Raw genomic sequence first — 21,986 nt, forward strand, 5'->3', positions numbered from 1 at the left:
CTTGCGTAAAATAGTAGTCAGCATAATTATTGCAAAGTTTTTTGATTCATATTACTAAGCATTTAAATATCCGATAAGTAGTAAATGTCTGCTTTTCTATGCTAAGCTGACATTAATAAGAAACTAAACATAAACTTATACAGAAAACGAGATTCAACTAAAATTATGATATTTCATTGCTCAATTTCGATTTATCTGACGCAAAATAAATTAGTCAATAAAAAACTGTTATACCTACAGATGTAATGTAACTTTATATATTCCAATCTTACATAGAAATCTAATATCTGGGATACCGAGCTTTGCTCGGAAAACATAAAAACTCAAAAATGCGCGTTTTCCTAGAGATAACACCTAATTAGATCGATTTATCGAAAACCCCCATATAGCTAATTTCATCGAAATCGTTAGAGCCGTTTCCGAGATCCCCGAATATATATATAAATAAACAAGAATTGCTCGTTTAAAGGTATTAGATACACAAAGTCGATGTGTTCTAGCCTACGGTGTATATTTTTTCACTGTGGCAACCCTCAACCTGACGTGGCATTGACAGTTGGAGTCGCCGGGTGAATTTGTAAATCTTTGCCAACGTGTTATTGGCTGCGGCCGCAGAATACATAGTTTTGCTATTGTCATTCCACGTTTGTAGGGTTTCGTTTCTGCAACGTGTTATGTTCAAGGCCGTAATCTGATAGATAAGACGACGTGTTCTAGAGTTGATGTGTACCTAACTATTTATTGCACTTAATATTACGAATTAACCATATATATTTCCAAAGCGGGTCTAAGTAGAATATGCGTAATGCACGGTGTATGTTAACGTTTTTATAACTGAAGAATAGATCACATTAACAGAGAAATACATACATAATTCTTGTTATCCTTGTCCCTTGAATATAAAGCTCAATATACTAAATTGAACACATTCATCTTCTAAAAACAACACACATTAAAAAGCAACATGCTTTTTTACATTAATAAAACGATCGCAACAGTTGCAGTAAATTCAAAGCAACACAAAACACGAGTCACAATTCATCGTATTCCCTGCAGTTAATAATAAAAGTTTGGGAACCGCGGGCGGCGGGATTCGAGTTTTGCAGCTGCCGTCGCACACATGCGCGGGCACATGTGTGTATGCCGTGTGTGTGTGTGGGTGTGATTAACGTATTGTTGTGTTGTTAATTGATTTTATGTATAGCAACTGCTGATGGATTATAGTTTGTACATAAATAAAATATGTTTTTTTTGTTTACGTTTATTTTCAATTGTGAGAGTAAATCGATGATATTTTAATTTGCAATTTGATATTTTTTACACGACTTGCAGGTAGGTTTGTTTCTTAAAATGGAAATCAATTTCACTAAGTAGGTATGTACCTACTGCTTGTATGATATAGAAGCAGGGTCAGCAGCATCTAATTGTTTTCCTAAAGCTGTATCTTCTACTGTAGTGTGCAATAAATAGTATTATATCCACAGATAAAAATGTGGATATTGCTGACCATTGCTTCTATGTATGTGGCTCATAGGTATATACATATATGTTCACTTCATTCGTCTATAATATATTCACTAATTCTCAAACCTTCAACATTTTTGGCCCCTAAACTCAGCTACTTACATTAGTTACATTTGACCGACAACACGACCTTTATGTAATTTCAATCTTGGCCCCTCGGGAGAAAACTGACGTACCCCAATAGTATCGTAATAGGAATATGGTACGCTCGGGAAATAGGACTTGGATGGAAAAGTTGGTGACCAGTAATTGTCGATAAAAGTTTGCTATTGTCCGAGGGACATTTCGGGCATTGTGGATTGTTTTTGCGGCATTTCTGTAATTTGGGACGACGTTGGACCAGTTAATGAAGCGACATTACTAGTCTATGTTTCTTTTTTTCGTAAAATTATATTAACTATTCCCCTCTTTCACCATCGTGACAATAGTCACTTGACAATTTGCCAGTACATTGCTGGTCCTACAAGTAAATATTGAGGCTAGGTACCGTTCGTTACTTTTCGACCCAGAAATGGACAGGAATATCAGTGTCAGGTGTCAATTGTGGTGAAGTAGGCCCCAAATATTTAGAAAAGTTATGTGGCAGGTCGTAATTTTTAAATAAATACTTATTTTTTTATTTCCGTTTATTAACTAACGTTTAAACAGAACAGAGAGCCCTGTTCCTGTGACAAATGATGTCATTTTGATATCATTTGCCCCAGTACCTATATCACTCGTATTTATAATCCTGGGTATTTATAACAGGTAGTACTCGTATTTATAATACTAACCTAACGTGACTCAACATTGTCAATAACTGATTTTTAAAGTTCTAACGAAGTTTCGAAAAACCGTCAATACGAAAATACCAGCCTAAACGAGTTGAAACCGGTAATTTTCTAGGAAACATTTTTAATGGCCGTCTAGTCAACGAAACTTTATTGGGTAACGCCGCCAAATAGCGCAGGTGTGAGTCAACCATGAAACAATCAAAGGATACTCCGTAACCCTGACCTCTGGGCAGATAATGGAAAACCGTGTAGGTGAAACTATTGCTCGTGCAAAAAGGTCAGACCAAGGGTACCCCAAAAACAGACGATTATGGGTGAATGTTATGAAAGTGAAATAAAGAGGTAGCCTGAGGGCCTGCCGCGAACCATTCGACGTGTTGCCTCCCTGTCACATTTACGTACGGATTTACAAGTGCAACAGAGAGGCAACACGTCGAACGTGGTTAGCTGTAGGCACTCAGCTTCGTAGCAAGTGGACATTAGACATCTGTCCCTACCCTTTTGTTCAAAATCCATACTAATATTATTATAATCTGTTACCTCCTCATGTTTAAACCGATTTATACATGAAAATTGATATGGAGATAGTTTGATGCCAGGGAAGGACATACGGAAAATTTTTATCAATCATCATCATCATCAACCCAAGAAGACGAAGTCGCGGAAAGAAGCTACTGTATTTAATAAAAACAGTACCCACTTACACAAAATCATTAAATAAAAAAACACCTAAATAACTGAGCTGAAATGATTATTTAGGTAAGTACTTTACACTTTACACAGGAATACGGAACTTACCTGTAACAAGTAAAAAAAACATTAGACACATAGAATAGTACATTTCGATGCTAGTGCGGAAGGTATGTCATTACTTCACGAGTACCGAGATATCTTGCCACGAGCCGCAGGCGAGTGGGAAGACTCGGGACGAGTGAAGAATGACATTTCCGCACGTGTATCGAACGACGTTTTTTAATACAGTTGCGAAAAAATAAGTAAAACATTGTTAATCGTACGCTAAACAAAAGTGGTAACAGTGACAGCTCGCTTAGACATCGTCTTTAAGTATATTATATCTATGGGCGTTTGGCAGCTATTCCGTTCCATTCAGACAACTTATTAAGAACGGAATATTCAATATTAAAAAATAAACGTGTTATAATGATGAAGAGGTAAGTATTAAAATATGAAATATGTATATTTTTCATATTCTTACATTAACAGTAGGTTTTTATGCTGATTACGACGTTTAAAGGAAACTAATATTAACACTCATCAATAAGTAGTCGTGAATTGGAACAAGTATAAATTTAAAAAAATTGGAAAAGTAAAAAGCACTAGTTCGAGATAACCAACTTTCCGCACGCTAAACAGCTACGTAAAGTAGCACTTTTTGAGCAACTGTATTAAAAAAATAACATACCTACTTACAATTATTTAGAAAAAAAAATAGAAATTATTTAGAAGAAGAAACATTATGCTAAGTATCATTATTAGGATTTATCCACTAGTAGATAGTCGCAAGTAAAAGTGTATCGGGTCGACAGATGCTACGAAAATTCACGTGACTATTTCCATACATTATTTGAGTTTCGATTGGCGTTTTCTACCAACAATTGTCATCTTGGCTAGGACCAGGGGGTTGTTCCGAACCGTTACGGATCCTTAGGTCACTTTACACTCGCACTCAAAAACCTACACTCGCTATTTTTTCTCGCTATTTTATATTATCCATTAATTTGGCACTGTCCAAAATACTGTACACAATCTTATACCCTCTGTATTTTATTATTTAACAGAATCATTGATACTGTTGAACGCCGAGGACGTTTGAAGTTTGAACTCACGATCTTCCATGATTTTTGCCAAATTAAGAGGAATATGGGAATAGGCACGAACCGATTAGGTATTCAAATATAAGACGATTTTAGACGTTATTGTTATCTTAACGTGGTAGGTCTATACTATACTATGGGTGTCGCCTTAAGATACTTAAATAGTTAAATACCAAAAAACCTTTTAAGTCGGCAAAAAAATGTATTTAGCCGAGTACCTGTTATCAAAGGGTTTCAGGTAGCCAGACAGTTGGTGCCGTACATTTGTGGTTGAATCCAGGTCGGAGTCTATAGAACTTAAGGAGAAATAACTTCCACGTGTAAAATAGAAGAGTAAATAAACTAGAGTGACACGCCACTCGAGATATTAGCTATATATATACGTATTATAAGCGCGTGTATAATATATAGAATGAGATATATGTATAAAAATCAGCGAAACCGTAATCATGAGTTTCCAACAAAATTTTTCGTAACGGCCCTTGGTTGCAAAAGAAGATGACGTCACGGCCACCTCGGTCCGCAAAACGACATGTGCTGGTCTGTATCGCGGGGGTCCAGTGCTTTCGGATTTTTAACATGCTTGCACATGCCTCCCATATGGCGTTGGCACGGTGAAAATATTATAAACAGTATTTTAATAGTTTGCGGTGGCTAAAATGCTCGTACCAATCAGTTCCTTGGAACTTTGAACGAAATAACCACACGGCGCGATTCAGGGAATGAATTAGAGATTAACTAGATACGATATAGTATTAAAGATATATGTATTATCTTTACTATTTTATATCTAGTGAATCTCTAATTCATTTCCCGAATCGCGGCGCCAGCCGCCATAAGGTACCTTTTGCCGTGGAACGTCACATATCTTTACTGCATATATCGTATCTAGTTAATCTCTAATTCATTTCCCGAATCGAGCCGACATACTATTTTATTTGATGTTGTAGGGCGTCGCTGGCTGAGGCGGGTGCACGGAGCGGGCGCACGCAGGTACCATGCCATTGTAGGTAAAATTCGCCGCACGCGTCCGCGTCAGTTAGCGTCGCTCATACAATTTTTCGCATACCCACTCACCCGCTCCGTGCCAGCTAGCGGACGCCCGTACCATTGCTTTTCAGTACAGGAAAATATCGTGAGGAAACCGGACTATTTCCATTAAGGCCTTAGTTTTCCCTTTGGGTTTGAGGTCCGGTGGCAGTCGCTTTGTAAAAACTAGAGCTTGCGCCAATGCGGCTCCGCCTGATGATATGCGGTTACAGCTTGCAATTTAAGGGGTGTCACATTCACATTGCTGTCCCTTTCGTTCCTTGTTTTGGAAGCCCAAACTGTAGTATACAGTTTCTGTGTAACGTTTAAGTACAAATAAACACGACACGCGGCAATAATTTTGTAAAGTAAACAAGGGTTGAGTGGCCTGCGTGCTCGATATCGTAAAATAACTGACGATTGGTATTAGAATTGGTTCAGCAAAGCAAATGTATTTTCAAATATCAAGGAAAGTTATGTAGGTACCTACAGTAACTTGCAACCAGATATTTAATGACGTTATATTTTGTACATAACATCTACGTGAAGTCGGATAAACAGACATAGGTGTCTGTTTATTCAACTTATGGTAATGTAGGCATTAAATAAAAAAATATACATTTATGTGATAATTTTATTAATAATTAACTATATTCGTTTCTTAGGCTTTGCAAAACAGTTTAAACAAATCGAGGAGTATTTATACTGGTTCAAATATGTATACTGCAAGGTGCAAGGGCGAAAGACAGACATAGGTGTCTGTTTATTCAACTTATGGTAATGTAGGCATTAAATAAAAAAATATACATTTATGTGATAATTTTATTAATAATTAACTATATTAGTTTCTTAGGCTTTGCAAAACAATTTAAACAAATCGAGGAGTATTTATACTGGTTTAAATATGTATACTGCAAGGTGCAAGGGCGAAAGCTGATACGGCGGGAAGTATATATAAAAACCGGACTAGGGCGAGTCGGACTCGCCCACCGAGGGTTCCGTACTTTTTAGTATTGGTTGTTATAGCGGCAACAGAAATACATCATTTGTGAAAATTTCAACTGTCTAGCTATCACGGTTCGTGAGATACAGCCTGGTGACAGACGGACGGACGGACGGGTGGACAGCGGAGTCTTAGTAATAGGGTCCCGTTTTACCCTTTGGGTACGGAACCCTAAAAATACCTAAAAAGAGTAGGTAGGCAAGATCTAGTAAGTTTGCTTGAAAACGGGTAGCTTTTAGACAAATAATAAAACTTACAATCGGTAATCATTAAAAAAATTATTTGCAATTTTTATATTAAAGGAAAAAATTGAAGAATGACGCGTACGCATCTGCAATGTTTAAAAAATAAAAAAATATTTAAAAGCAGGTAAATTATGTATATTGGATTTGATTTTGATAATTTTCGTTACACAAACTTTAGTTTTTATCAGTTAAGTAAGTACATTTTTTTCTCAGTTTTGTCTTCAAAATATTTGAAGTACCTATAGATTTTTTTTAAAGTATTTGTATTCGATAAAACGAACGAACGCCAGTAACACCTGACGTAAAGTAGTCCGCGCATAAACGCACGCGCATATATGTCGCATATGGCACGCATCGGCAGGATGCGGCTATAAATACCTAAACTATACCTGTATATGTACATTGTATGGGTCAGCAGTACGTTCCCGTCACGTCTCACAAATACAACGTGTTAAGCCCCCTCCAGACTATGCGCGTGAATCGCGGGCGAAGCCGCGAACGCGAGTGTGGAGTCGTTTTCGCTGTCTGCGAAAATCGACTCCACACTCGCGTTCGCAGCTTCGCGCCGCGATTCGCGCACGAGTGTGGAGGAGGCTTTATAAGTTAAAGATTTCAAGAAATAATTAACACAATTGATTACGCAGTGTGAATAGATACAATCACATATTCCATTTCCACGGGCCTAATGAATGCACGAAATGTATCATCACTACGTAAACTTCGCACCGACGCGACGGCACAAATCACGAGTGATTACTACGCAATACAATACACATATGTAGTACTACAGTATATTTCCGCTCGAAAAAAATTCAAATACTAACAACGCTTTATTAATTAACTATATTTGGTCAATATTCAGTGTTCTACGCAATAGAATAATAGATGACTCCAAATAAATCGTTTCTATAAATAAGTCGTTAAAAAAAGTCTACTTAACGCGCTGCATGACAAAACAAAGCATTTCACATTATTTTAAGATACACAAGACCTGTAGATTGAATTTTAATTTCACTCTCATATATTACATATTTCATTACTCATACATATATATTTATAGGTCATTGGTCGGCAAACTCTTGAGAAGAGCCAACCACATTAGAAATCACAACTTTTGGAATCTCAAACAGCCGCAAATGTTCTTTTTGGAGAGGTCTAGGACTTCAAGTGTTAAAAACAAGTTTCAATTTAGATTTTGTTTGCTCGAGAATATTGAAGCAACACAATACAGTAGCTAGTGTAGCTACCAAATAGTTCAAATTGTTGACTAGTTCAACCACATTTGTTATCAAGATCAGCAAGTCTATATTTGTACAGGTTTCTTTGTAAAAAAAACATATTTTGAACCGTAATGAGAGGTAAACATGGAATTACCGAACCGCCAAAACAACAAGAACAATTACCGGTCGTAAACGAAAAGTCAATTGAGTTGCATCTGGTCACGGAACAGAGTCAGTCGGCCAAGGTTGGGCGGAACAAACAGTCAGCACCGTTTTGAGAGCGAGCCCGGTCAATGAGGACGGTGTAAGGTTTTATAATACCTAAATTAAAAAATCTAAGTAAGTAAGTAATCATTTATTGTCAGATTGTGCATTTCAGTTTACAGATGTTACAATATTATTTGGTTAGTGAGCGTCACAATCAACCGGTTTACGGTATACAATTCGTCATGTATGTAGTTACGATAAATTAAAGTCTACGCTAACTTCGCACCAAATTGAATAGAACAAAGTGAGGGGGTGTCATTATAAACGTCAGTTTCATAGAAATTCGACATTCATGATGACATCCTTAGATCATTACACTTTGACATTGCAAATACCATGTATAGTTAGCCTGGTCCGACTCTAGTTTTAAATAAGATTAAATAAAAGCACAGAAAAGAAAATCTCATTCCTCGCTGCTGCTGTCTCTGGTAAAGATGGTAATAGGGCACGGCAAGAAGTATGCAGTACGATTTAGAAAAACCTTTTAGAAAATGTAAAAAATAATAATAAGAAAATAAAAATGTAACATAACAGGTAGTTAAAAAAACTGTGCCTATATCACTTCAGGGTGATTCCGATTACGTTTTCGAAAAGCTATAACTAGACCTTTTCTTGACTATGTAATATTTAATTTCACCGGTATAAAAACTGTAACTCTGATTGATACTGATACCGTCATATCGTCGTTGCGCTTACCAAATCTTATATGTGCGAGATCTTAATCAAATGAATTAATACCTTATGTATTTTGTTGCTAGGTAACTATTTGTCAATCAAAATTCGAACACATATCAGCTTTGAAAAGCGCAACGACGATATTATGATTTACTTTTTATATCATTTTGCTACGTCAATGGAATATTAAATTTAAATACGTATTTACGGCCACATTGATTGGGCTACGTGTAATGGAGTACACGACACTGTTGTTTTTATTTGCGTCAGCAACCAGAAAAATGATTGCATTAAAGGTGTAATAACAATTATGTTTAATCGATTTAATATGCTGACTCTTTGACCGACTTCAAAAGAGGAAGATTTTCAAAATATTATTAATACATGTTCAGCAATGTTACTGTACCTATCTACGGATTGTTATGTTTTGTTTATTGTTTATATAATTATTTCAATGAGAACTAAGTTAACAGCTCACTTAAATATTAATGGTTAGGCTGATTAATTTCCTGGCCAAATTGATTTTGTACTAAGCAGATCCGAGAAAATTAATTTCCCACGACATTTAAGTAGGTTTTAAAAGTTTATTATAGTTAAGTTTAGCTGTCTGTATGTCTTCTTGTGTGTTGTGTTTCTGTGTGTAATGATGTTTTTAGTATACCCTACAAAAGTTTTATTCGCGGAACACTTATGGGATCACTTCGGTCTTTGTAAATCAGTTAAATACGTTCAATAAATGTGTATTTTCAATAAGTTTACATTATATAATAACCTGTTATGTAATACACGTGTAAAATGTACTCAATTCCAAATGAGTAGCGAATGTAGCGATATATGACAATAATCCGAAACGAGCCATGGTTTAAAAGCCTTCATCCAAAAACATAGATTTTCCCACAAACAACCACTTAAAAAATTTACAGACCCCGTCAGGAAAACACCGGGTCAACGTTCGAGTGAATGACCCCCGCTAGATGACTGGAGTCATCATTTACGACCATTGTGTGTATGACTCATGTATGGTCTTCAGTTTGTATGTAACAAAAGGTCGTTACAGTAATGATTTACACCTTTGGATCCTTCAAAAATGCGCGTCAATCAATATTTGGTTTGGGTTATTGTTAACATTTTGACGGTTTGTTGACAATGTATTTTAAGACTTATGACAGCATATTTAGAATCTAAATTGCAGTGTACGTGCAATTAATTACATTCACCGCTCGGCTCACGAGTGAATAAGGAACGCTATTCGAATACATATACTTTTCCAATGTATGGCATTGAAAATGTTGTGATATTACAGACATATTATGATTCTCTTTATTTATTTTTCGTCTTAAGTTAGGGTTTTTATAATATGAATATAAAAGTAAAATATAAAAACACTTACAAAACGATAAAAAATACATATAAACACATTATAAAAAACCTAACCTAGGGTGCCGCCAGCAGCGGGGCAAGGCCCAAGCTACCGGTGGCCAGGGCTGCAGAGAGAGGAACCGGCGGACTATCCGCGCCGTGTCCAAGATCACCGCCTTCTGCATCTGACCCTTGATCCAACCACCTAGCGAGAGTCTCTCAAGATGTTGGTCGAGACTCTTCGCTATTAGACCGTTCACTGAAACAACTATCGGGACAATGATCGTCGAATCAACATCCCACATGGCGGTTAACTCGTGAGCCAAGTCTAGGTACTTACTGGACTTGTCCTTCTCGGCCTTCACGAGATTCTCATCATGGGGGATGGTGATGTCAACGAGCACGGCCCGACGTTGCGATCGATCTATTATCACAAAGACATATTATTATTATTAAGCTATAAGCTCATACATTCACGAAATGGATCAATAATATTCGGGAAAACCGGCGCCTTTTCTATAGAAATTACAAGAGTTAATGGTTTGTGTATTTTTTCTAATACATTAATTATTTATAAGTATAATTTTAAAGTATTTAGCATGCATATAAGGATAAAATGTGAAAATTAAATTTTAAAATCCGTTTTTATGATGTTCACAGAAAAAAACGCTCATTTTATTCTAGCTCTTTAGTGGTTACATGATGCCTAATAGTAATATAATTAAATATGTAGCCACCAACATGTACTCTGAAATTTGATTGTGCTACCAGTAATCCGTCCAAAAGGAATCATTTAGCGAGCAAACAGTAACTTTTCAGTGTTCCATTCTCAAAGAAAGTAGTCACATTTAGCAGTTTTTTTCAATTATGTTATGTATCATCACAAATCTGACAATGTCACGATCTCGAACGATCAGAGATGTCGATTAGCGTCTCAAAGTCAAACGTGCTAAGGTTATAAAACCAAGTTAATCTATACCAATCTCATATACTAGGTATCTGCATATGTGAGGTTCAATTTTCCTCTGATTAAGCCACGTGTGGATTTAGCCCCTCAAATTACTTCCTCGTACGACATAAGGAATATGTGTAATTGTATATTCATATGTGCCTATGTGAGGGCTTCATTAACACGTTCTCGTTGATTTTGATCAGTGGCTGAAGCATAATTTAGCAACGTGTTTAATCGATGGGTGTGATGATAGAGGTTGTTGACAGTCACGACTCCAAGGTAAAATTACACATGGCTCTCATAAATTATAAAGCAGACTTTTGTAAACTTTATGTTAATTACAATAACTTACAAAATACCTGAGTAGTTTAGGGTGTTATGACTTTATTTCATCCACAAATTGGGATCCAAAAAGGGACACTCTTGCGGAATATGTATTCCTTAACCCAATGACCACCAAAGACGTCAACTGATACACGCGCCTGCCCAATATCAACCTTCGGTTCACATTGACGCAAATACAATACAAACCCAATTAAGGTCCAACTATAGCCTTAGAGCTTGTGCATACTCTGACGTATTTAGCGCGGCAGCGCAGTCCCATACAAAAACGAATGACAAGATACGCCAGTGTGAACGTGCTCTAAGCATCACAAATAAAACGACTTATCTTGTTCAAAAATGACTGTCCCTTTCGACCTTTTGTATGACATGGGTAATCTAACCGAGGAGTCCTTCCGTTCGGTCTCAGGTTGCACCGCGACACCGATACGGCCAGCCGTAACCGGACCCGGCCGGTGTCAGTTAGCGAGGTTATCTGTACGCAATTGATTTATTGGCAATGGTTTAAACGTCTGCTGGTGATTGGATCAACTGTGGCCAAAATCCAGAGTCCATATGACGCTTTTCATAGCTAGCACCAAACCGTATGTCAACGGCATTATGAAAAGTTCTCTAGGGATGAGCTGCCGTCGCCATATTAAGGATGACTTTAGTACGGTCCAAGCCTGGGCTGTGGCGTCCGACACTTCACTTTCTGTGATGGGTAATCTAAAGACCCTTGCTTGGTGAGAGGCGCACGTGAAATGTTATTACTCTTCTCTGCAATTCTGAATCTCGAGGCGCCACTGTTGCAGAACAATATGCTCCGAGAATATCCCAACAACGCCCGGTCCTACGAAATAGTGCACATACGCGATTTATTTAAATCTCTAAACGCCCCGAGGAAATTCCTGCAACGAACACCCATTGAAACCCACCGACATAATAGTTCCCCTACGTTCCGCATTGAAATTCAAGAATACCCGGACGCTGAAAACGAATTTTCCGGACGAGTTCCTACGGACCTTGTAAAGTGGTTTCGACGTGGTATTTCCTTCCTAAAACGTCACATGTTTTTGGGATAACCCTGGCGCTTACGCCCTTCTTAGTAAGTTTTAAATGGCCAAAGACCTATGTTGGTAGAAAGACCAAGGGACATAAGTTCTTTTTGCAAATATAGCCGGGAAGTGTTTTCTCGATGTCGATAGCTGAATTTAATCTTATTTAACTGTATGGTCTCCGAGTTGGAAAACACATTTCCAGAACGTGGTCTCCGTTTAAATAGGTCTGCTCCGTGCAATGTACTCGATCGTAACTGACTGTCTTGGATTTACCACGATACGGCCAACTGATAGCAAGTGTTACCAGTTTGCCAGTTTTGTTAGACTGCGAATGTAGCGGAACGCGCAACGCGCCAAAAGTATTCGCCACGCTCAAGTACTTCTCCAAATAGATATACTGCCCGATTCGAACTTTAAGATACGTCAATGAATAGATCTAGAAACGATATGGATTAGATGTATCAGTGTCAAAAGTGACGTTTTTGTTTGAAGAAACGTCACATTTGACACTGACATATCTAATCTATATTATTTCTAGATCTATTAATTGACGTATCTTAAAGTTCGAATCGGGCCGATAATCTCTATATTACGCATTCATTAATAACTTAACAAAAAGAGATATTTCTTTATAGGTCGGTAGAACAATTACACTGACAACAGATACCTACTTTTGAACGCGAACTGTAATGATATATTCCCATTTGGAAAATGGGAATATATCAATTCCAGGGTGACAGATAGGTACATTACGCGTTGTAAAATTCACTAGTATTAATGCTGACTGTACATATGTTGGGATGGGTGAAGATCGGGTAGCCAAAACGGCCTAAATGGGTCGACCACTGGACGCCGTCCTGTTGGTCATCCTAAATATCGTTGGGGTTGGGCAGTGGAGGCAGATCTCCGTGAGCTCGCCGTCGGCGAAAACTGGCTTGGTACCGCTCTGGACCGAGCAAAGTGGTGTGTTCTTATGTTGGAGGCCAAGACTCATTTTGGGTCATCGTGACAGCAAAGTAAGTACGTATATGTTATGTTCTAGCAAAATTTAGGACCTACATACTTGTTGATATCGGTATTTTCCACAAACTATTAAAAGCATGTACTATCTAACCTACAACTACTAACCTAAACAAATTTACTCTTTTAGCGAATTTGCAACCAAAACAAACGCAATTCGTTAACAAAACAAAATACTGTTTCAATAGCGCATAATAAAATGAATCGAATAAGCAAACAACAATCGGTCCATGGCATGTCAAACGTAATTTATTCTTCGGAAAAGTAAACACGAGACGATCGCATTTTAAATACGAAACCCGAACGGGGAACAATTGCGGATTTCGTTTGTTATTAAAATTATTGAAGTCGGTGTAGTATAAAAATTGAACGGCGATATGGGTCATACACATTTTATAGTATGCTTAACTCGTTCGCGTCTTTTCTGCTAATTTGTAAGGGAATCTGAGCTAAAGCTAATTTTAACTCTGCACCCTTACAGCCCGTCTCGCAGCAATGGTGACGGTGCTTTTTACCAATTTTATACGAAAAGGATAGATTGATTGGGCAAATAGGGGCAACCGAACCGGGAATTTATCCGGGATATCAAAACAAAGTTGGCTGTCTTCACATTGGATGCGGATCCCGATGGGCGAGCGTGAGATCGCTATACATGCAAAGGCCGGAGCTCCACTGCTGCGCACGCTATGTACACGACCCACGTTCCTATACAAAATTTCGTGGGCTTGCCCACGGTTTGTATTAAAACGTGGGCCGTGGATGTAGCGTGCGCAGCAGTGGGGCTCCGGCCTATGCTGTCTCGTCGTTTAGGTGGTAGACACGGAGTGGCGGCGTGCGGACGTCAGGCCGCGGACTGGACGCAATCGTTACGCGGAGCAGCGAATGGCAAATCAAAGCCTGATACACTGACCAAAGATTGATACATGGCGCACGAAAAAAAAATTAAGAACGGCCTTGATTTGCCGCTAGCCGCGCCGCGCGCCGCTAGCGTTCAGTCCTCGGTATAGCGTGATATCTAAAGCGGTTGATGTATACAAATAAAACCGTTAAATGCGTTACGATTAGAACGATTTGAATCCCACGCCAGGTGGCGATGCGGTTAGGCAGGTGCGATAACTATGGCAAAAACCGCCTAGTAACCTAACCCTTGAATAAAGCCTATGTAATTATGTACGGACGGTAGGATGTCCGGCTTGTCAATGTAGCAATATGTAAATGGGAGATTGTAATCTCATGTCATTGTTAAAAAAAAACTTAAGAAAGTCATGGATGGGGTTTTGATTGATGTTACACGAGTTTTCTAATTGTTTTTCACGCCACTGTTCGGAAATGTGGCAATAGGTCTAAAACCAAGCTGGAAAGTAGGCAATAGCTGTAGCACCTGAACCACCACTACTACAATGTTTCATTGTTATCATCATCTGTCATTGATGATGGTTCGCTACAGCAATGAGTATCATTTAAAACATAAAAATCAATAAAAGGTCTTTTTTGGTGCAACTTTTTCCTTCAAAAATAATATTAGGTTATTTATAGGACCAATTTCTTGTTTAAAAAAAAAGAAATGTCAAAACCATTCAGTTCATTTTTTTTAACAATTATTCAGTTCACGCTTAAGGCGTTTTTTACTTTTGAAGCTGTTTGTGGTTTTTTTTAACAAAAACGCTTCTAAGTTTAGAGTCGGTTTGAAGCAAATAACAGAAAAACGCCTCTTAAAAGTGATAAAAAAAGTAAAAAAGGCGGGATCTGAAAATACTTAGGTACCGAATTGGATAGTGTAAATTGTATTTGATTAAAAAATACAAGAAACACGTATCAACGCTCGCTATTAAAATGAGTTAGTGAAGAAAATGATATTCTTACGCTGACGCCTACCGAAATTCAAGAGACAGCACAAGCAGTGGCTAGTAATTTGCTACCAGAGAAATCGCGGGATAGTACTTATAGTTATGCAAATGTTTTCTTATTTCCTCGCAGTAGTCGTGAAAAGCACTATTTAATGCCTCGGCCGGAAACTCTAAAGATGGACTCGTATTATTAGAGGGCCTCCACTAACTTGTCGGCCCTCAAACGACTCGTCCATCTTTTAGCGGTTTCCGTCCTCTCCTACAATGTACTATAGTAGGTACAAAGGCGCTTTTTGAAACTGAAATCGCTTTGTCCAAAAATAAAACTAAGAAGGGACAAATTAACTCGAAAGATTTACATGCTAAATATAAAAGCAGGGGTCGTCAAATGGCGGACCGCGATGGCCATTTTATTTTAAAAACCGGACCCCTGAAGAAACTTTATTGGTGACCTGTGCATTAAGGTATTACAAACCTATTTGAAAATAAATTCACATCGTCATTCTACACGCATTTCAATTGCCCTGAACCCTAAAAACTCCCCTTTTTCAGAGTGTTTTAAATAAAAACCGCGTCCAATAATAAATAGGCACACAAAGGAACGCCGCCAAATTTATCGTCACCACGAGCTCGGTTAATACAAGGAAGGAAAGCGAACAAAAGAGAGAATAAATCTTCTAGGATTGACGAAACAATTACTTAAATTAAAAGCAATGGTCCACACGCAATCGCGTTTAAAAAACAAATCGTTGTTGCCACGCGAAAAATAAGAGCTGGAGCGTGGCGGTAAAGGGGCCCGTGGAGTGCCATGTCACCGTGTAAAGGATCTTTTTACCAATGTGGAGTTTACTCAACGCTGCTTTCATATAGATTATTATTTTTACATTTTTTTATAATTCTCAGTATTCTGGGAACACTGGCTTAATGGAATACACGGGCCGAAGCCAAGTGCACCTGCACCCCATACCAGGCGTGGCTCACTCCGCGATTTCGTCGCTTTGCTACAGGTAATAGCTAAAAGTACATCCGATCCACACCAATTTTGGTGGCTAGCCATAAGCCGCGCGTGGCGCTGTCGCCACCTAGCGGCCATATCTATCCTGATCGTAACAGACGCGTTTTGTTAGAGAGTGAGTCTTCTTTACCTAGTACTATTATTTATTCTGTGCCCATATTAAGTTTAAGATGAATAAAATTGATGAATGGTGAACTAAGGTTGCGATTTTGATGAGATGAATTGGTAATGGTAAATGTGTAGTACTGATCGAAAAACTGTTACAATGTCATTGAGTTTTCACTGCTGCCGGCGCTCCCGGAGTGCAACCCGTTGTTTTTTTTTTTCAGCTATTGTATTTTGAAAATTATTGGTGTTCGGGATTGCGATATCTATTAAAAGGGCTGTTTTGTTTATTTTGTCTACTACAGTGATGTCAGGTCTATTATAGTGTGTGGTACGGTCTGATGAAATAGCTCTATCAAGTCAAATTAGGTGATTCAGTCATTTTTAGGGAACCCTTATAGAATCACTCGCGCGTCTGTCTGTCTGTCCGACCATTCCCCCCCCCCCCCCTCCCTCTTTATCTCTGAAACTACTGGGCCAAAACTTCTGAAAAAAAAATACACAAAATAGTACTTTACCTATAGATGACAGGAAAACCTATTAGAAATTTCAAGTCAAGCGTGAGTCGGACTTATGTACGGAACCCTTGGAATGCGAGTCCGACTCGCACTTGACCGTTTTTAATATAAGGGTACTCTGCTAAAACTGTAATAAAAAAGTATTCATCAACGGTAAAAAAAAATTGAAACAGGTTCTATTCGAGGAAAATGCTTAACATCCCGTTTATATAATTGATGACACTTGAAAGGATACTGGTGGGAAAGGGGAAATAAATAAGTCTAAAAAACCGTTTAAGCTGTATTCAGCATTCATTGAAATGTTTTCTGAACCCATTTTATTTCTGGTAACTCAATGGGCTAAATAGGATACAAATGCTACCAATTAAATCATTATTCTACGCTTGATCAAAAATAGAAGTCTATTTTACTATATTTTTTAGGAAATTTCGTAGTAGCGAATTGATTTGACGTAACATATAGGCTGTAACGGATCAGACGCGTCAAAAAATATCTAATAACAAAACACATGTAAAACAATTATTAGTGACAAATACTTTAGAACGCGAACTGTAGAAATAGGTATGCCTCTATTTGGAGTACTCCAGGGTGGTAGATACTTTTGGGGCGTTGTTACATTCACTATTATTAATGATGTATTTATTGGATTGTAAAAGCACAATTCGAATTTCAAAATGATTTCAGATCAAGAACGTAGCATTGCACGTAGCAAGTTATCCTGGATATGAAGGCGACGGCGGGTCGATACGGCCCGGTAAACCCCAAAATAATTATATAGGTATGACGTGCAAAGTTCTGTCGTCGTTTCAAACCGCTATGTGAGTAGCTAGGAATGGAAGCGGATGATTCCTAGGTGTAATTGTTTCTGATTTGGCTGGTTAGGACAATACCGTTTTCAAAAAGCAGGAAATGAATTTTAATATTCAAATTGAGAACGAACAGAGAATAGGACGGAAGTTATTCTGATACATACATTGCACTAGATCGATCTGATCGATACTAGGAAATCACCAAAATCCACATAAAAAAATGTACGACTCATGGTCTATGATATATATAATATTCTGCGAAACTGACAGTAACTACCTATACCTACCTCGTAAGTTTTTTACTCGCTCGATTTCTAAAATACCAAAAACGGTCTTATAGTTGCGTCATGTCATGTCCTCATGTCACAGAATAAATAATAGTACTAGGTACAGAAGACTCACTCTCTAACAAAACGTGTCTGTTACGATCAGGACAGATATGGCCGCTAGGTGGCGACAGTGCCACGCGCGGCTTATGGCTAGCCACCAAAATTGGTGTGGAACGGATGTTATTTTAGCTACCTGTAGCAAAGCGACGAAATCGCGAAGTGAGCCACGCCTGCTCATGTCAAACTTACGTCAAAACATATTTCAATACGATTCGATTTTCAAAATTTGAAAGAACGGTTATAGCATTGCACGTCATTCCGCGCACATTACCAGATCGATACCCGGGAAGCCCCAAAATCCATATAACATGCGATTATTTTTCATACATTTTTACTTTTTACGGCTTCGTCAAAGCATTGTCCTGAATGATTACATTGCAAAATATAGACTGCAAACATGTTTGATTATTCGCTCGATTTCTACGATTTCGTCGCTAAAATAACAAAACACTTCCGTCCATACCCATTTCTACTACAGTTTCTAGCGAGGTTCGATTTTCGAAATTTGAAATGGAGAACGGCACTGCACGTTATCATGGCACATTGCACCGGCGGGTCGATACGGCGCGGTAAACACGGCGGTTGCCGCGGCAACGGCGGGATTCGTCACTTCCGCCCCGCCCCGCCCCGCCGGGTTCCCGCGCACCCGGACATTTTAGGGCCAGTGTAACTGGGACCTCGAGAAAACGAGCCATTATATAACTGGCATACTGAAACCGTTGTTGTGTAATGAAGTAAATAAATGATACCAGGAATAAGGGGCGAAACAGGTATTGGAAAAATCGTTCCATTATTTACCGTAGGTATTGTGGCACAATTCATTCCAAATTCGTAACAAATAATAACGCCATCTAACGTGATGTAACTGAACTTTCACATCTTCGCCTATCAAGAGATGTGTCACATGTAGATATGCACGCAAAACTCAAATGTGAATGCCATATTGTAATAAGCTCATAATTTCATACTATTGGACATTTTAAAATAATCAACCCAATAACCGCTAGGTGACGCCACTGTCGTGCGCAAGAAACAATACTGGTGAACCTAAACTTAGAACGCTCTTGCAATATCCGAGTGATAAGGATGGTGATATACTATTTTAAGAATTCGATGTTCGCGGTAGTGTTGACCGCTGGCCGTTCGGTAAGCATTCGGAACAGCGGAACCGAGGGCGCTGTCCGCGACACCTTCACAAAGTACAAAATACTCGACGGCAAGTTCGTGTCTAGTTTAACAAGACCCGAAGGATGTTAACAATTGTGTTATAAAGATAAGAAGATACCGGTTCGTTTACGGTGTAGTGGTGCTTTGTGAATATTAGCTCTGTTGTGATGCTGTTCGATTTTTGGAATTGTACGTTCATCGTAGTTTTGAATTTCGAAGCACAGATTCCATTTGGAACGTTTGGTGTTTTTGATTGAGTACCTATCAATCAATCAATCAATCAATATATATTTATTTCAGACCAAAATTACAGTCCATATTTGTTAGTTATGTACAATACTATTTATTTATATCTATGTTTGTCCTATTAAATCGTCTGATTCTTACCTAATTTTATAGCCGAAATGTTAAAGAAGGAATTCTTATAGTGCAGTCATATCCTATCCAATATAGGGTAATTGCGTAAGTTTACCGTCCAGTGTCAGTTTCCGTCCACTTGACGGATTAGCAAAAATCTCGGAGTAAATATCTATGGAGTAGAGACGCGCACTAATTTCTATCTGAAAAATTCTGTCGCTTTTGGCGCGGGGGACGAGGTAACGCATACAAATAATGTTAACACTAATGCATTTTTAGCATGCATCGCTACACACGCACACGACAAAATTATCAAACACTAGCAAAAACTATATTCACACAAGTACAAGAACAAACACAGACAACCCTGTCCGTGAACGAGATGACGTCAGTTCTAAGTAAACCTAGATAGTGCGAGGGACGCGCCGATAATATTGTCGATAAAATTGACAATGAATTTTAATTTCTGATTTTATCAATTATAATAATAATTCAATATCAAGTCTTTGTACCAGCATTTTACTAACTTATGATGATTTAGATGTTATTTCTAATAGTTTGTCAATTTGTTTAGGGCGAATCTTGCAAGCTGATATAGAATGATTTTTTATTATCAGTTCATTAGTTAATATTTTACATGTTGGTTTACTTCTGAAAGCAATGCAATATACTATCGAGCATGCAGATCTGATGACAGAGATGGAACGCGGCCATAGGATGTCATTTAAGGGATATTGAGTAGGGGATAATTAGTATACATATATATCGGCGGTAGATCGTAAAATCGGGCATATCGAGATATTCCTAGGCATATCATGAAACGCCGCCGTTTAATAATCTGCCTTTTGCATTTTTTGCCACGGCTAGTGCTGCATTCTATGTGGCATTTGGAGCAGAATGCGTAGGTACTAGGTAGGTACTAAAATCATACGCTACCCAAACACGTACTATAAGTAGGCTGTCAATCCATTTCAATGGTTATCATTTGCTAAAATTAGGACATCCTACTCATTCGATATGCCTAAATGTTGAGGTTTGAACGGTATGGCTGGTGGTCACTAGTCAGATCATGACATGCCGGCGTTTCACGATCCGCTTAGGAATATCACACCTTGAAGTTAGCACGATATGGCTGGTGGTCACTAGGCAGATCATCATCTGCCTAGGAATATCACTCCTTGAGGTTTGTACGATATGGCTGGTATTCGCTAGGCATCATGACCATCTGTATATTATTCATTATGTTTATATCGATTTTACCGATATTGGTTTTTATGGTGTCCCATCACTAATATTGGTACGGTGATACCAGAGTAATAAATTAAAAGTGCCTATTTATGGAAAGTGACAGCCGTAAATACCTTAAATTAATAAAATATTTGACATGTTAAATAAAAATATATAGCTGGTCAAGCAAATCTTGTCAGTAAAAAAGGCGCGAAATTCAAATTTTCTATGGGACGATATCCCTTCCCGCCTACATTTGTCAAATTTGCCGCCTTTTTCTACTGACAAGATCTGCTTGACCAGCTATATGTAGAAACTAAAGGAAAAATTATTAAAAAAAAAAGAGTCTATCGGTAATTTTACGTTATTTAGGGGTTGTGCACAAATCACGCGAGATGTTTTCGACTACTTTTTGATCCCCCGTCCCCCTTTTCATTATTCTTATAGATCTATTTATTTGATTAAATAGATTAGGTTGATATGAAACTAAGGTGTTATATAAAAATAATGTGTTACATAAATTATAATAACAAAAAGCAACGCAAATAGGGCATATTACTGCAATGTTCTGCCGCCAGAGTGTAGCACTAAGCTAGCTAGTAAATTTTCTCTTTTCTCTTTATCGTTCAAATATGCAATAGTGATAGAGAGGTTAGATAACGAAATTTATATTTTCTTGTTCCGCGGCGGACCCCCAGATTGTGATGGATTGTGGTAGTCGCGCCCCCTACGCAGAGTTTCGCATAATATTTCCTATTAGAAATTCTACTCGTACCTAATTAATATTTAGAAAGTCTTCTTTAGAATTACCCTAAATTAGATCTAATATCATATCACTGGTATCACTGTCAGATTGACAATGTTTTTTAGTTATTTGCAAAGTTAATGCACTATTTGATAATATTTAGATGTAATAGTACTTACATATGATAAGAAACGTGTTCTTTTTGTAGACTAGACGTTTCCGATCTCATTTTGCACGAGAAAACGCTGCAATTCGGCATTTTCGGCTCCTATCATTCCGCTTAGACTGACGTTTGCTGAATGGCGTATGACGTGTGGCAACTAGTTTTATATAACCTCCTTGACCGGCGGCCGCGATCTTTTTGCAGAGGGGAACGCCTGTTAATGGCCGCTCCATAGATATTTACTCCGAGGCAAAAATACATTTCATTATTAATTTGCTACTTGCGAAATATAATTATAATGTAGATAAATTGTTTCGATATTAACGATTGCAATAGGTTGAAATTTGTGGAGCAATGAAG

The 21,986-nt window shown here is 38.0% G+C and overlaps 1 protein-coding gene across 4 annotated transcripts in view; it reads right to left on the reverse strand.

The window, feature by feature from the left end:
* LOC134794888 (brain tumor protein-like) overlaps positions 1 to 21,986 on the reverse strand; it is a 500,480-nt gene that overhangs the window by 101,927 nt on the left and 376,567 nt on the right. The window lies entirely within an intron of this gene.

This window comes from Cydia splendana, chromosome 11 (assembly GCF_910591565.1).
Source record: "Cydia splendana chromosome 11, ilCydSple1.2, whole genome shotgun sequence".
Lineage (NCBI taxonomy): Eukaryota > Metazoa > Arthropoda > Insecta > Lepidoptera > Tortricidae > Cydia > Cydia splendana.